At 40.5% G+C, this 13,597-nt stretch overlaps 2 protein-coding genes and 1 long non-coding RNA gene across 5 annotated transcripts in view; 2 read left to right on the top strand and 1 right to left on the bottom strand.

The window, feature by feature from the left end:
• LOC311079578 (uncharacterized protein) overlaps nucleotides 1–13,597 on the top strand; it is a 447,200-nt gene that overhangs the window by 142,086 nt on the left and 291,517 nt on the right. The window lies entirely within an intron of this gene.
• LOC311079990 lies at nucleotides 3,298–4,963 on the bottom strand. Its single transcript, XR_014605490.1, has 3 exons — nucleotides 4,623–4,963; nucleotides 4,318–4,508; nucleotides 3,298–4,019 (listed from the first exon to the last, which is right to left on the bottom strand). It is a non-coding gene; the product is annotated as an uncharacterized lncRNA (long non-coding RNA).
• Nucleotides 12,118–13,597, top strand: part of LOC311079767 (uncharacterized protein) — a 3,383-nt gene continuing 1,903 nt past the window's right edge. The window contains exons 1-2 of the mRNA XM_084109423.1: nucleotides 12,118–12,239; nucleotides 12,354–13,597. The exon at nucleotides 12,354–13,597 is cut by the window's right edge and continues 408 nt beyond it. The gene's annotated coding sequence lies outside the window, so the exon portion shown is untranslated. The remainder of the gene's footprint in view (nucleotides 12,240–12,353) is intronic.

Below are 13,597 nucleotides of genomic sequence, written 5' to 3'. Positions count from 1 at the left end.
AGACTCAAAACTCAAAATCTGATTTTGGGAAGATGATGAATCCAATGCTTCCAATGTTTGTGCTAAAACTTTAAAGCTCTTCTTCAGAAAGTTGTGGACTGCAGTTGTCCTCACTCTCCTCTTCATCATCTTCCTCCAGCGAGAAGAAGGAAGGGTGTGTGTTGACACTGCCACAGGTGCTGGTGATGCTGCAAGTTTCTGCTGGAGAATGTGCCGCTTGTGTAAGATACATTTTATACAGAACTTTCTGACATTCTTAAAGAATGTGACCACAACAAAGAAATTATTCTCATGGGGGATTTTCAGTGTTCTTCACTAGTCATTCTGAGGGCCTTGAGAATAATATTGATGAAGAACTCTTCATATGGGAACATTACAGATCATTTTTCAGATAGCAACAGAATATATAATGTGTTATTCTTTACTGTATGTTGCACATTTTTTTACTATTAATAATTGAGCGTTTCATATGTTTTTATGTAGACCTGCAGTAACACATTATTGGATGGGGGATCAACCTTGTGTGGATCATGGCAAAGAGTTTTACCTGTGCCTCTACATGCAAGAGAGGCTGTCAGAATATAGACACAACCAGCAAAGACAGCCATACCTCCAAACACAGTCAACAAGGGTAATGTCAACCATCTGCATCTACATTACACCATTGGTGAAAAGTAACTAAGTATATTAAGCCAGGTAATTCACTTAAGTACAAGTCTGAGGAACTTGTACTTTACTTGAGCATATACTCCACTACATAATGAGTAATCAAATCATTTCAAAGTTATCAATAACCTGGGCCAATCGTCAAGAGTGGTTACAATCAGTACTTCAGATAATACTTATTCTAGGATTTTGAATACAGAACTTTTTCTTATGATGTTTTCAACATTGTGTGGTCTTGGGGATTTTACACAACAAGGTTATTCTTAGTCTATTCACTAGTTCCCAACTGTTAATAACATAGAAACACATTGTTAACAGACCTGTATCATCTCCTTTATTTAAAAAAAAAAACCCACAGAATCACACAGTGGAAAGGATGTGGCCAGAAATTAACAACAGAGTGAATTATCCACTAAAGGAGGCCCTCATCCAGCTACAAGATCAGGAGGCAATAGATATGGAGGACAGTCTGACACGGTTCTGCACAACTAATCTGATCTGCCAGATGTGCCAGATTATTGGCATAAACAGATTTGTGCAATGCTCACAGGATTCCAGGTATGTCACATTTCCCTTACAAGTTATTCAGTTTAAGTGTTTTATCATTGAACATCACAACAAACATTTCTTGTGTTGTTAAAGAGAGAGGGATACCAAATCACCTAGCAGGGACTGGAACACCAAGAAAAATCACAACCGATCTTCTACCAGATGCCACAGCTGACATGTATGACAGGGACATGGGATCCTCCCTCACCAGAGTATCTTCATTCGGAAGTGACCCCTTTCTGTCTGAGGCAGACAAAGTGAGAGCAGAGCAGCACTGTGCACATTATTACCCCGACCTTTCAGTTATTTTTGACAGTGCTGTCAATTACAACTATGCTCCCTTCACAGAGGCCTTGATCTGCCTCATTGATGTAACAAAGACTTGTTCCTAATTTCATGTGAACTGGATTGTGAGGAGCCTTGTTACAGATTGCTGGACATCCGTGTCTGTGGACACCATTATGCAGTTACTACTACAACAGTAGAGGGTGTAAGTATACCCTGATAGTATTTACCATACAAGTTTTACTTTATATGTGTCAATGTACATGGGGCCGGGGCTGTGCTGGATGCAGGTGTTAAATGTAAAAATGTCAACTGCCTATTTTGTTACCATTAATAAATCATTTTACTGTCATTGTATCCATATTAGACATTATTCACAGGGTCGTTTTATGGAGAAAAAAAATATTTATTTTGCTTTTGTACAGAAAGAATAATCAGAGACACATAAATTGTGTAAACAAAGTAAGTCCAGCTTTGCAAATCTCCACAGAAGATCCTGTCACAACATATTGCCACGTTTAGGCCTACTAGCTCTTATAAAACTACTGTGAGGTGGGAACAATGATGTAACATAAAACATTGTTACATTTTCTAGCTCTTAAAACTCCAGCGCTGAGAACATCCATGCAACATAAAAAACATCAATCCTCAATATCAAAAGTATTTATAACATGATATAACACTGACAAGTAAGGACTGGTGGCAAGCAGAAAAGCAGCATTTACTCTTCGCGTGCCAGCTCTCTCATGACATTTACTACACCAGAAAGTAGTAGTAGTAGTAGTAGCCATTGTCACTTAGTCACAAGTACCAGCGAAATTAGCCATCAACCTGTCCATACAAACATACATACAATATGACAAGGGGGTAGACAGGACAGGAAGACAGAGCATTGAGGAAAAATTACAGCATACCATGAGGAGAGGTGAGGAGAAAAAAAGCAACCCCCAGACTATGCTCCTGTAAGGTGTACAGTTTGGGAACAGTAAAAAAGACCTCAGCAACATTAGCACATAATCAGTACACAACATGAACACACAAGACTTGCAACAGGAGAGGGGAGTGGGGGATGGAGGTAACCCAGCACAGGCAAGCAGCCATCCGGTGGCTCTGTGGCTTCAAAGGCCAGTGAGAATTAACAAATGCCTTTCTCTGTCTACAAATGCTCCAAGCACACCCCGTACCACTTAATATCACAGATATGAATTCCTGAAGTATGCTTAAGGAATGGCTCTGTTTTTATGGATTGGTTTCCTTAATCTCAATTGGCTATACAAAGAACACCAGGAGCAGGACACTTAAAGGAACCGTATGTAAGAAATGTATTTCAATTAATCATAAAATGGCCCTGATATGTCACTAGACATTAAGAAATCATGTTCATTTCAAATACTTATATCACTGACAACAGTAGTCCGGCCAGGATATTGTCATTTAAAAGTGAAGTTGCAGCCCTGCAACTGATGTTGATGTTGTAATGTTGTGTTTTGGCCTGAAGCTCCACCCTCCACCTATCTACCAATCACGAAGTCAGTAGTGTTTCGGCATCCGGGTTGCCAGCTCTGCTCTAGTTACCACAGCTGCAGCTACAAACGTGTCGGATAAAACATCTGCCTATCTGGCAACCTCGAGTCAGGGGGGAGGGGGAGGGGATACACCGCTCTACAGTAATTTGAAAGTGATTGCAGTACCAGTTTTGTCCACAATCTTACATACGGCTCCTATAAGCTTTTAAATGACCACTACATCAAAAATTCCACCAAACAACAACATGTTTGTCAGGGTGAATACATAATTGTTTGTCTTCCTAAGGACAAGACTTACCTCTGCAAACCAGACAAGTGAATGTATCCCTAACATTCCTGGACTGTTCTTCGGTCAGTACCAATGTTGTGTTCCTGTGTCGATGGACCACGTCAGAGAGTCCCTGAATGGCAGTTGTCACCTCAGACAAACCCTGAGCCGCCAGGACAAGCTCCTCGATCTTCTCGAACACACTGTCCAGTCCACCCTCATCATCTCTGCGTCTGTGAAAGAGAAACATCACATGTATATATTAAATAATTAGAAACTGTTAATGTATGCAAATGATGTGACATGCCATTACATTCAGATTGATTATGGACACAAAAGTGATTGCTTTTGTGCCAATCAAATATTGCATAAAGTGTCCATTGACTGAAGCTGTCCAATTTTTAGGAGATATAGTTGTATCAAAGAAAAGACTCAGATAAACATGGCAGTGTTTCTGGACAGACTGACGGAGAAATGTGCCATTATTTTAGGTGCTTTCATGTAGTCTCTTTGAATATGTTGTATCAGACCAGCTCTGCTCTTTAATTCAGGCCATGCTTAGCCTTTTACAGTGCCTGATGTCAGGAGGAAAAACTGAGGGGGTGTAACAGAAGCCACTGGTAGTCCGACTTCTGAGATTCTTCGCCTCTTTTGTTGCACAGCTTGGAAATCAACCTCTGGTACAGCCATGATTTTTCACGAGTTCTGCTTCCAATAAAAGGTGCCTAATTGAGTACAAAATATACAGTATGCATGAATAAAAGCTTACTCTTGAAGATGGACAAGTGAATGCATATTCATTTAGTTTTTATCTGAAATGGCAAAGGTTTGACATTGTTTATGGCTCCAGTTTAAAATGTGATACTTTATAAATGTTGACGTGACAATTAATAGCCCAATATATTTGCCACTTAGCTGTGAAGCAACTTAAAAGTTCATGCTATTGTCACAGTACATTTTCAAGACACAGGGTTACCTAAACTATAATTTGAGATGGTAAATAAAATTGTTTAAATGAAGCACCTCTTGTTCCTTCTGAGTCCAATATTTCCACTCCATTGTGGTCTGTCAGGATGAGTTGTTCATTGCTTCCTAAGGCATCTTTTACTTTGGCAGTCATGGATGGGACACTGGCCTCCTGCTCAGTAAATCTTACAACCACCATTCTGCTGTTCACAAGCTTTCCACTCTGTACCTCTCCCAGACTGACAGTCCTGGAGTTCAGAACAACTAAATTTAGGTTCATTCAAAATTTTGAACATACAAGAGAACATTTATATTTATATTTTATTGACAAGGGCATGGGAATTGAAAAAAATGTGCCTTACCTTGTAAAGTATTACACAGAACCTGGGTGGCACTGAGGGGCTTGCTGAGCTAGCCAACCTGGAGAAGCGAAACTGGCCGCTCGAGGAAGGAGTAGGTAGTGGCCCCGCAGCAACGTTAAAGGGTTAGTTCACCCAAAAATGAAAATTCTGTCAGTAATTACTCACCCTCATGTTGTTCCAACCGCGTAAGACATTCGTTCATCTTCGGAACATAAATTAAGATATTTTTGATTAAATCTGAGAGTTGTCTCACTCCTCCATAGGCTTTCAGAGGGACCGAAACTTGCTGGCCCAGAAAAGTTATTAAAGAGATCGTAAATATAGTCCAAGTGACTACAGTGGCTCAATCTTAAGTTTATCAAGCGACGAGAATACTTTTTGTGCGCAAAAACAAACAAAAATAACGACTTTATTCCACTATTCATTTCCTTCTCTCTGGGCCTCTAGTTGGTTCACGTAGTGTTTTTGCGTAGCGCGTCTGTGTTACACGTCACCACGTAGGCTCACAATTGGCCGAAGCAGGTCATGTGTGTGATGCGTGATGACGTGCAACACAGACTGGCAGCGCAAAAACACTACGAGGCCCAGAGAGAAGGAAATGAATAGTGGAATAAAGTCGTTATTTTTGTTTGTTTTTGCGCACAAAAAGTATTATCGTCGCTTGATATACTTAGGATTGAGCCACTGTAGTCACTTGGACTATATTAACGATCTCTTTAATAACTTTTCTGGGCCAGCAAGTTTCGGTCCCTCTGCAGAAGCGAAACTGGCCGCTCGAGGAAGGAGTAGGTAGTGGCCCCGCAGCAACGTTAACACCTGCATCCAGCACAGCCCCGGCCCCGTGTACTTCGTAATGGGCCTTGTCCCTGAGGTCAAATGAACTGAAGTGGCCCTCTGCTCCAGGGAAAACTGCCACATTGGCATCGTCAGTGAGGTACAGGCTCTGGCTGGTTACCTAAAAAGTAGTAAGATTTAGGCAAAATCCTGGTAATGGAATTCAATAACCGTATCCACTATTGTTAGGTGCATAAATCCAGTACTATTATCGGTTGCTAGTTTATTAGGTTCACCTAACGTAAGCTAAAATTAATGTAATCAAATACAACAGTCCTGCAAAAAAAGCATGCACAGTTATTATAATGCAAAAGTTATAATGCCATAAATTTATACATTTTTGTTGAAACTGTTTTAGAGAGGCATTCCATCAACTGTATGATCATTTTAGAGGATGGAGCTTGTGGTGCTATTCAGAGCCGGATTATCCATAAGGGCACTTGGGCCAGTGCCCAGGGGCACCAACCATTCACAACCACTAGGGGGGCACCACATGACAAGCTTTAAAAATATTTTTTGCCCAGGCACCACACTGTCTTAATACGGCCCTGGTGCTATTGAACTGTATTTCCTTAAAGGGTAAGACTGAGGCTTTATTAATGCTGTTCATTGATTCAAGTAATTGTTTGACATTTGGGTATAAAGTGTTTTAATTCTACAATATATGGTGTAAAAACGTCTGAGTGCTGCCCTCTTCAGGTTGAACAGTGGCTACTGCAGTTGTGTTTTCCTATTGGAAGTTGTGGTGCCCTGTGACGTCAGAGGGTACCAGCTAACCAGGCTCCGCCCACTTTTACAGTATTTTTCAAATATTGCCAGTGGGTGGAGTGAGTCAGGCTCTGACCAGGGGTTTAGTTGCCCTTTAAGTTACAGAATACAGAAAGTTACAGGTGATACAGAAACACCTATCTTATATGTCATTGAGCCTATCCTATTGACACGATTACGGGTTGGAAAAATAATAGAAACGCCTCTCTGTACAACACAATACTTCAACATCACCACTAACTAACACCTATGCGGCTGCCAACTAAGTTAGCCGTCACAGTTACTTAACAGTTCACCCAATGTCACACATTAAAAACATAATGCTAGCAAACTAGCATTCATTAACTCCGCTGCTCGTCGGATGGTTCACGCCTCGCCGTCGTCCATTAATACCTGACAATGGACACCTCGTCAGGCATTAACCCTAGCTAACGTTACGTATCTTTGGGAGATAAACTGTGTGAGAATAATAAGCAACGTTCGATTGCCATACCAGATTTGATCCATTATTTCGTTTTGGTTTCCTTGTTTATTATATTTCCCGTTTCGAGCTGAAAGCGATGAAACAAACGTCAGTTTTCATATTTGGTTCATACAGAAAAACCGAAAAACAAAATATTGATTCGTTATTTCGTTTTTGGTTTGCCAGATTAAATGGAATAATTGAATGATCGGATGATACACGGACCAAATAGTGTAACTACGCAATCAGTGACAGGCTACAGCTACTAGCTAACTTGACCTCGGCGCACAAGGAGTAAGGACTTCCAGATTTCGGTATTCGGTTACAGTAGGCTATCACCAACAGAATCCTGAGCGAATGCGAATAGGTGTAATTAAACATAAAATTACTTAACATTCACCACATTACGCGTCAACGAGTTTCAGCTGTGGCCCCACTCGTCTGGCCTTGAACATGCGTGCGGAAACTGGGGGCCGTTTACACGTCATCAAATTGTTTTTTACATTAACAGAACTTAAAATTAAATTATTTTTTGATTAACTGAACATGTTAAACTCTGACAAGTCATGATACTATATTTAATCAATAGGCATCATATGTGTGTCATCCAAGCTCAATAAAATAACAATTACAAAGTAAAAAGTCTAACAGTATTTCAGAACTAGATGCCAGCTGGGGGGGGTTTTCTATGGTTTTTCTGAGTAAGTACTTTTTACTGAACAAATTAGTTTTATAAGTTACTTTTACAAAGTAAACCATTACCAATATCAATTAAATATAGCTACATTTATGAAGAAAGTAAATAATAAAATCAAATAGGCTTTTAATAACAGCTCACAGGACAGTCTAAAGGAACTTTACTTAATTTTACTTTACTTAGTTTTCCTCGAAACTGCCGCTTTCATATCCAATTAAATGCCATAAAATTGACTGACTGCCTTTTCCAGCAGATGGACCGAATCTAATATTTACACAAACAATGGTTTTCCGTCTTTTTTACGACCAGTTGCATATTTTACTCGTCAGTTAATGTGTGGCGTTTTGAAGTAAGTTAGGCCTCAAAGGCGTTTCCTCAAAGGCTCTCTCTCGCGCTCTCTATGACCCAGGCCCGGGTCTGTGGGGGTGCTATACACCCTCAAACGAAGCCTCGATTGATACTGTTATAATATATTGGCGAAACAGATTTGTCAAACGCTCCAGTGCATATTTGTGCTTATTTGTTTTCGCGCTCTGGAGAACGCAGGAGTTTTTATTCAGTGCCGAATTATGCAGACTCTTGAAAACTCTCATTAACAAAGTGTAGACAAGATGTAAGAGATGACAGCGACATACATAAATGATGGATTCACTCTGCACAGGACCGAAATATGAAATGTTAAAATAGTAATGCATTTAAAGCAATGTAAAGGCAGACTAATTGAAAAATATTCATTGCAAAATATTTTTTAAATTCTATGCCAATTATTGGTAAAACTGTCATCTGATTGTGTAATTGATCAATCTAGATTGATCAATTTATCATGTTCATAACATATAGGCTAGTCATTAGCCAATAATCATTGATGAAAAATAATGTTTCTTCTATTTCTCTCTTTTCCCTGTGTCAACAGGAGCTAACTACAGCCCAACAGCACTGAGCATCTGCTTTGTAAGTATGTTTTGACTAACTATCAGATGCATTATGTGATTAACATATTGTAATGCATAACTTGCAGGGCTCTACACTTACATTTCTTTTTAAGAGATTTCTTACTTACTACAACTTTCTCCCATCTCCCGACTGCATCTCTGTAGCTCAGCCACAGTGATCTTTGGGTTCTTCTTTACCTCTCTCAGCAAGGCTCTTCTCCCGTGATAGCTCAGTTTGGCCGGACGGCCAGCTCTAGGAAGGGTTCTGGTCGTCCCAAACGTCTTCCATTTAAGGATTATGGAGGCCACTGTGCTCTTAGGAACCTTAAGTGCAGCAGATTTTTTTTGTAACCTTGGCCAGATCTGTGCCTTGCCACAATTCTGTCTCTGAGCTCTTCAGGCAGTTCCTTTGACCTCATGATTCTCATTTGCTCTGACATGCACTGTGAGCTGTAAGGTCTTATATAGACAGGTGTGTGGCTTTCCTAATCAAGTCCAATCAGTATAATCAAACACAGCTGGACTCAAATGAAGGTGTAGAACCATCTCAAGGATGATCAGAAGAAATGGACAGCACCTGAGTTAAAGCTAGAATAAAACACTGGCTGCCATATTTAAAAAACAAACGCAGACGAGGAAAGAGTTCAAAATAAAGCTCAGTCACGTGATTATGCTGGAGTCCTGTGGAAGTCTGTGCAGAAACTACACTTTCACAAACAGCACAACGTCTTTTTATCCTCGACAACTTCAACTTTTTCTCTCTAGTTTAGCAGTGCTTTTGAAAAGCCTGACGTGATCTGGAAACCTCTCAGCGCTTGACTTCAACATTCTCTCGTTCCCTCACTGCCGCTGTGGGCCGACTGAACTGATCAGCTCAAATAAGCTTTAAAGTGTTGTTGTGGAGGCGCTCAGATGTAGATATCTGTCGCAGTGTGATGTAAAATATGGGCGGAAGTGGAAAACAAGTCATTTTGGCAGCTTGGTTTCGACAAATGCTGTTCAGTTAGGATGCTTGTTTCAGGTCTGAAACTTGCGATATGTTTTTATAGTGCAATGACCTCTTATAAGTCGAAAGACCAAAGCGAATGTGAATCCTCATGTCATGACCTCTTTAACACTGAGGATTTTGCCGTGTTTGTTACCAAAGGCCCCTGTGGCACATTGTTGGCTAGCAATGCTTTCTGAACATTGTAATAATATGAGACTGAAACATTGCTTTCTTTGTGACAGACTTGTTAGCAATAATGACATTTAGTTATGAGCTTCTTTTATTCCCAGGTTTCCTGCAGTTTGACTAATTCGTTCTCCTCAACCTCATCATCATCATCACCATATTCTCGTGTGATGGATATTAACATAACACTGTTTGTGATAGAGTTGAATTGTACACATCAGAGCCTATGTGTCCCACATTTCCATGATTCACATCAATTTATGTCCGTTTGATTTATTCATTTACATTTTTACTGTTGAATACGTAATTTATACATCTACCTTTATTTCAGTTTTAATTGAAATGCAGTATTGAGTATCTAGATCTAGAACACTGATTCTTCTCTGACCTTTTACTAAACTTCCACTACTGGATACAACACGAGTCAGATAAATCCTCTCATGTGTTCGGCAGGGGAGGACGAGCAGTTTGTGCAAAAGCTGATCAAGCGGCAACATTCTGATCTGAAAAATGAAGCCTACCCGGAAGTGCGAAAAACTGCAATACCTCGAAAATCCGCTAGGGGAAGGTCCCAAAAGGGAGCAAATGTCCATAGCCCCCATGTTAAAATGTCCGTTTTCACAGCATAAATTCATGTTTTTACAGGTTGGTCCCATGGACTTTTATTGTATTTTTCGATAGGTTCCGAGTGCCTGACAACTGTGAGGGGGGTGCATTTTTTTCTAACTCGTTAGTTTAGATAGTATTTAGATATAAAATGTATGACAAATAAAGGCGTGGTTAACTTTGATTGACAGCTTGATTGACAGCTTAGGCTGCGCCAAGGAGAATGACAACATAAGAAGCGCCATTTTTTACCACAGTTGAAATACTACTGTTTCTGTATCATGAAATGTAGTTTTAAGAGTTTTTCAGGCGAGAATGTAGTTGTTTAAAGCTCAAATCTGTGGTTTATTTAAAGATTTATGAAAATTTGATCCAGTTGTGAGATCCAGCGATGACCGGGCGCTCGGCGCATGTACCCCGCCTGGAACAGCCTTTCCTCGGCTGGCGTTTGCCGCGGACTCTGGCGTCTCTGTAGTGGTTAAACATGAGATATATTCGTCTTGAGTATATCTAATGGGCGATTTTTGGTCTCGTGAATCTATAATTTGTTCCCTGGCCAATCGTTTTGGCTGAGGGGAAGTTTCATAACTTTATAAGCTATTTAACTTTACCGTTGTATGGTTAGACTAGAACGCTGACTTTGTATGTTTGACTGAATTGTTTGCTTTATTTGTATAGCTTCTTATACCTTTTACTTATACTTTTATAATGGCTAATATAGACCCTTTTACAGTTGGTAAACACGGTGACGTATTTGTGCGGGCGGGGCTTAGCTGGAGGCAGAAAGATCCCTCTGGCCGCTTCACTAACATTAGTTTGCAAGTTTTGTTAGCTTGTTTTTTAACAATGACTGGAGAAAATCCGATTTTGTCTTAATGTACAAGGTCACTCACTGTCCAGGACGCCGACTGTTATTTGCAAAAGTTAATTTTAACGGACGGAACCAGATGACCGTACACGCTCAGTCAATGGACGAACTGACAGGATTAACGTTAACGCTACCTCCGGTTGAGTGGCCTGACTTCTACACCTACCCGATAGAGAAACCGAGGGTAAAGAGAAACTGAGGACATATAAATATATTTAGATGCCTATAATATAACTATGTGCTGAATGGTCATGTAAAGACTTGTGTGGTTCAATCCGCAGTTCTGCCTAGCCAGCGCCAAGACGACAATGTAAAGAGTGACACTACGGTGCAATTTTAATGATATGAATATTTTCTAGAAATAAAAATTCCAGATACAGCATACTCATTTTTCATTGATTCTTGCACCCAAGAACACAACAAGATGACTTTTAATAATAAAAATAATAATTTAAGCTCCTTATTATGTAGCCGAATCTGTGCTGGTTTGTATTGGCCGCCTCCAGTTTTCCGTTTGTTTTGCCTCCAGCTAGCGCCGTGACGTAACTGTGATGTCGGCGCAAAAGGGGTCTATTGATAAAAGTGAAAATTAACAAAAAGAGACTGGGTTGAGTTTTGTCATTTTAAATTTTAATACAATGAAGATGATCTGTAAAGGTGTTTACTGCAAAATCTGTTGTTTAGTACAAATGCACATATTGCCTGGACCATATTAAAATGTTTAATATTTTTATATTATATTTCAAACGAAAAGAGGCAGGGTTGTGTTTTATATATATATATATTTTTTATAAATAGGCAAACGTTATGTGCAGTGAATATAATCAATACGTGTTGCCTGAACCACATTTGTGTGGCTATAATGTTTAAGATTTCTTTAAATGAAAACGAAAAGAGTTAGTATGGTGTTTTATAACATATTTCGTTGCCTAAAATATACACAGAGATAACCGGAGTAGCAGAGCGAGCTGAGTGACGTGCGCTGCGTTAGAAGGTGGGCGGGGTTAGGATTTCCCAAGATTTTCCAAGATGGCGCCGCCCATACCCCCCATAAACGGCTTCAGAACTGTTCTTCAGAAAGTCTATGGGTGACGTCACAGACGCTTTGTCCATATTTTTTACAGTCTATGAAGCTGATTAATCGTCCTATCCAGGTCTTGCGTGGGGAGAACGGCTTTGTGTGTCACCACAAGAACTCCAATACACTGGACGCCAGTCGCTCTGTTTACGACATCTTCTCATTGCTCTTCAGCGATGGTGCATACCATATAAAAAGTGAGTCATATCGTGTGAGCTGAGACTGATGAGAGTTTCACTGAGCAACACTGACTCTGTTGGGCACTTCTGCGCAAAATTCCTGATGCATGTGTTTTCTTTTTTCTACCACAGGTGGAAATGAAAAGTTTTGGTATGTCTCCGGCAGTGGTCTGGTGTGCACAGATGGGGACAAACCGGAGGATTTCTTCTTTGAGTTTGTGGAGTATGGACGGGTTGGCATCAAGGGTCAGAATGGCAAGTACCTGCGTGGAGACCAGGGAGGCACGCTGATGGGCGATGGGTTAAGCGTGGACGCCTCTTCCCTGTGGGAGCACTGAGTGCTGGACAGAACCAGAGACACAAACACACACTCACTCAGAAACAATCAGTTCTCGCACTGACACCTGTTAAACTAATGACTTTCAGGAGAACGCTGTTCATTCATGTTCTTTCTTCAGGCTTTTTTGTGAGTAAGTGAAATCTCAGTGGTTTTATCTGTTTCTAATAGGCTCTGTGCACAAGTCCCGTGACGTACTTCCGTTTTCCACAGTGATCGGCAGATCAGTTTCCGGTTTACTTCCCGCTTCATCGCATCACCATGAATTTTACAAGATGTTTACAGAACCTGCCAAAAATATCAGTAAATGATGTTCACCGTATCGTGGATGCCCACTCCCCTGCTCCCAAGAGCAAACGGGAAAAAGGATTTCATCTTTATATATCCAGTTACTTGCACCAGTACGAGGGTAAGTAGATTATGTGGCTATGCTATCCAGCTAGCTAACGTTGGTGACGTGCTATGTTTAAGCTTTGCGTTTGTTTCGCATTTCTTGTTGTTCAAACTCTGTCAACTTTGTCTCTCTCTCAGTGTCAGACAAAGATCAGGGCACGTGTGAAGTTGTTGTCAGGGCGCTGTGTTACAGGTCCATGAAGAAAGCTGAAAAGCCTCACAGTTTGAGTGTATGGTGAAGCCAGAATAGATAAGATAGCAGCGGTTGCTGAGAGAAACCCAGTGTTCCTGATGTTCTTGGGGACCTAGCAAGATCATACATTCTAATGTAACTCTAGAATTTGCTCACAATGAAAATAACGGTTAAAAGAACAGGTAAGCTGACCTTGCTGGTCCCCACTGGGTTACTGCATGCGTTCATGTTCAATCTGTAATGTTGTTATCAGTACGGTAAGTTATTATAACTCAGGTTTCCCGATGTTCCTGGGGATGCAGCTGAATGAAAACAGTGGTTAGAGGAGGCCGGTAAGTTTACTTAGCTGATCCCCACTGGTTATTGCGTACTGATTCATATTTTTCTCATCAGTTCCATATGCACCTTATCGTTCCTGTCACTAATTATTAACTGTGTTTTACCTAAACTCAG

The sequence above is a fragment of the Abramis brama genome (genome assembly GCF_963993115.1).
Source record: "Abramis brama genome assembly, chromosome: 1".
NCBI classification, from domain to species: domain Eukaryota; kingdom Metazoa; phylum Chordata; class Actinopteri; order Cypriniformes; family Leuciscidae; genus Abramis; species Abramis brama.
Note: the sequence above shows the minus strand (reverse complement) of the source record. Positions and strands in the feature narration are given on the sequence as shown.